This window comes from Coregonus clupeaformis, chromosome 5 (genome assembly GCF_020615455.1).
Source record: "Coregonus clupeaformis isolate EN_2021a chromosome 5, ASM2061545v1, whole genome shotgun sequence".
NCBI lineage: Eukaryota > Metazoa > Chordata > Actinopteri > Salmoniformes > Salmonidae > Coregonus > Coregonus clupeaformis.
The window spans coordinates 40717223-40721518 of record NC_059196.1 but is presented as its reverse complement, the minus strand read 5'-3'; positions in this window follow the sequence as shown (position 1 = coordinate 40721518).

Genomic DNA, 4296 nt, shown 5'->3' with positions numbered 1-4296 from the left:
TGGTGTGGGGAGCAGGAACAGACCGAGCCGGGCTGGCGACGCACCATTGGCTTGGTGCGGGGAGCAGGAACAGGCCGGGCCGGGCTGGTGACGCGCACCATTGGCCTGGTGACGCGCACCATTGGCCTGGTGCGGGGAGCAGGAACGGACCGGGCCGGGCTGGCGACGCGCACCATTGGCTTGGTGCGGGGAGCAGGAACAGGCCGGGCCGGGCTGGCGACGCGCACCATTGGCTTGGCGCGGGGAGCAGGAACAGGCCGGGCCGGGCTGGCGACGCGCACCATAGGCTTGGTGCGGGGAGCAGGAACAGGCCGGGCCGGGCTGGCGACGCGCACCATTGGCTTGGTGCGGGGAGCAGGAACAGGCCGGGCCGGGCTGGCGACGCGCACCATTGGCTTGGTGCGGGGAGCAGGAACAGGCCGGGCCGGGCTGGCGACGCGCACCATAGGCTTGGTGCGGGGAGCAGGAACAGGCCGGACTGGGTTGGCGACGCGCACCACAGGCTCGGTGCGAGGGACAGGAACAGGCCGGACCGTACTGGGGACACACACCACTGGCCCCACGCGGGGATCAGGAACGGGCCGGACCGGACTGGTAACACACCCCAGTACCTCTCGCCGTGCCTCTACACTTTTCTTCCCCTTTGTGACCAGCGGCCCCCGTAACCTGGCGGCCTCCTCTGCCAACCCGGCCTCCTCTGCCAACCCGTTAACCTGCCCCGTCATCCACGGCGTGAGCCCCCCCCTAAAAATGTTCTGGGCGGCTCTCCTCTTGGACCAGGCCTCCATGTCTCTAGCCAGACACTCACTCCACTGCTTCAAAGTCCAACCTCTCTGCTCTTCACTTGGCTTGGCCCAGTCAAGGCTCTTACTCCACTGCTCCAAAGTCCAACCTCTCTGCTCTTCACTTGGCTTGACCCAGTCGAGGTTGCAACGGAGATCCGCTAGAGATTCCCCTGGCGATGGCTCCTGGACACGCTGCTTGGTCCAGTTTTGGTGGGATCTTCTGTCACGATCGTCGGGAACAGAGGACCAATGCGCAGCGTTATTTGCGAACATGCTTTTTTTATTTAATGATTACACAAACAAAATAACAAAATCGATCGTGACGTCCAAAGGTGCAAAACACAAACCTACACAGGAACAAGATCCCACAAAGTCTGTGGAAAAACAGACTGTTTAAATATGGTTCCCAATCAGAGACAACCAGCAACAGCTGACACTCGTTGCCTCTGATTGAGAACCACTCTGGCCAACATAGAAACACAATAACTAGAACACCCTAGAAACACAAAACTAGAACAACACAAAGAACACTCACAACCTGGCTCAACATACAAGCGTCCCCAGAGCCAGGGCGTGACACGTTGACACATGGCTCTGCCCGTGTGTCAATATTGCAGCATATCTAAACAGTAATTTCGGGAGAATTAGTAAGCTGTCTTTGACCCCCATTCCTTCCTTATTTACTGCACCTTGCTTCACCCATCTGTGAACTTCCTTAATTGGGGCCCAACTGTAGCTCTCTATCAGTAGATCTCTATCTATCTTCCTCTTTTGACAGCTGACTGGGACCAGGGAAGTGTTTTAACCCTGCTGACAACATTTGATAATACCTCAACTTACTTCTATCCCGTAAAAATAATCCAAGATTAGTACAATTTACTAGCAACAGGTATCGCTCATTCAGGGAAAGCTCTCTCTTCTGTTATTTTATGGTTCTAATCATATATATTATTACCAAATTATAAAGTTCTTCACACTTTTCACAGTACTATAAATTACCCTCAACTTGGTAAAATAAACTATCTTAAAGTCCTCCTCTCATGCCTTTAGAATTACCAGTGTGGATGATTAATTAACACCAGAAAGTCAAAACAGAGTTCAGAGGCCATTGAAATCATTCAACAAACTGTTCCATCCCATAGTATACTAAACATTAACATCATTCTAAATATTTCATAAATGTTACTTATCCCAAGTGTTCATTAAGTCCTCATGACATTTATTCTCATAAGAAATCATATATACCCTAAACTCAGTCAAAACAGAAAACCACCTAAAAATCAAAATAACAACCCTTTATACACATCATACTACGTGTGTTGTTTTTTATTTGAATAACCCTATTGAAAAACAACAAACCAAAATAGCCAGGTCTTGAGGACTCCTGATTTCTCTCTTCCTCCCACTCTAGTCATGCCTCCTCTTCTTCCTCTGATTCTGGCTTTCTCCCCCTGTCTCTTCCTCCTCTGCCTGGATTATACTTTCCTCCTTTTCCTCTCTTCCCCTTCTGCCTACAGTTTCTTAACTGGTGCCCTTTCCTTCCACAGTAACTACACGGTTCCTCACATTCTCTAGCAAAATGTCCTGTTTTGTCACAATTGTAACACTTCCACTCACTCCTGTCTCCACTATTACCGTTTCCTTCTTGTCTGTCTTTGCTACTGTAACCTCTCTTCTTTCCTAGGTCCTTCCAGTCTCTCCTACCTCCCATCTCCCCTAGGGCTGCCACTAGGTAGCTCCCTTCACTTCCTTTTTCTTGTTTCGTTCCTTTCCATTCTGCTCATGAAGGATTGCATAACGCTTAACTTCAGCTAAGGTAGCCGTCCCCCAGTTTTTTATTGCTTTAGAGATTTCTGGCCTCATTCCACTTAGGAAGGCAATCTTTAACTGTTGGTGATACGGACCCTGTTGGTGATGGTGCCCCTGGTCCTGGATCTATTAGCCCACTGTTTGCATTGAACACATCTCTCAGTCTCTCTAGGTATTGACTAATAGTCTCACTGTCTCCCTGCCTACACTCATGGACTTTGGAGAAGTCGGCATGTCTGTGATAATATTCTCTCAGATTATCACAGAGTTGTGCCAACTTATCTCCACTCTAGGACCTGCACATTCCCATCTCCTCTCACTGCCGCCCAGTCCTTTAACACTATCTGTCTGACTGCCCTCTCTAGTTCCTCTGTATTCAGCTTAAAGCTGGCGGTCAGCCCTTCCATATCTCTTCTGAACTGTTTTACCCCCGTCTTGGGGTGGGGTATCCCTTCCACTGCTCTCACTCCATCTCTCTGAGTCCATGCTCTGTATACTTGTAAGGTATCAGGCTGGTTGTCTTCTCCTGCTCTGTGGTTTGGCAGGGCTATTAAGGGATAGGATTGCCCCATTTTACCCTTACCACTGCCAGCCCCATCTGACTCCTCCCCGTCTGTCTCCTCTACCTCTATTGCTGACTTTCCATCTAACATTACTTTAACGGATAACCAATTATTTTAACTTTTAGTCAAAACAAACAAAACATATTTTCCCAGAGCTGCAACTTAAACTACTGTCTTATACTAACCCTATGTGTTGCTAGGACAATCTCTTTTCTCACCCATGACTTATATCTATGTTTGGGTGAGCAAGTCAATATATAATTATTCTTCCAATTATAATTTTATGAAATCTCTCTCATTTAACACATCCCCTTTATCAACATTTGACATTTCACTATGGTCAATTTGACCATAATCCTACATTACTTCTACATTTCCCAACATTCATTACCCCCCTAAAAGCTTGACCGAAATGTATTGTATCGACGTCATATGATCACCCCCGTACACGTGACCTGTTCCTCCACCAGGATTTATCATACCCCTCCTAGTAATGTGAATTTTCCACTCAGTTGGTAAATGAATATCCACATACCATTAATTCTCCTCTTCCCAATGCAAGATTGGGAAAGCCCTTTCTCCACCAGCTTTTAGAAGCTTCAAACGACCTTAAATATAGTCCCTTTCCTTTACACTTTCTCCACAAAGAAAAAGCTATTTTTTACAGGATTTATTTTTGTTGTCCGATCACCCACACAGATAAGCAGCCACTCGTGCTTAAATTAATCACTGAATGACTCACAGCCGCTCAAGCTAACCATTCACCCGTACGAGATGAGCAGACCTACTCTATCTTAACCTTCTCTTCACAACACACCTGGAATCACCCCTTTCTGTATAGGTAGTCTTGACTAGTCCCCCAGAATTATCTCATACTCTATGGAGGAATTTATCCCCACAAAGTAATCTTGATAACTCCTGACAGTCTCATACAACAGGAATGGGTTCTCCCTCTTTTCTATACAACCACCTGGAATTATTCATAGATGTGACTTTTGAGCAAATATTAGGTCTCACACGTATACAACCTTACATGATTATTGGTTAACACCATCGGTAACCCGGAGTTTGTAAGGCTCCAGTTTCATGAAACGGATAGAGTTACGGCAAAATCTACAGTTGTTTGTGTCTTTTGACTT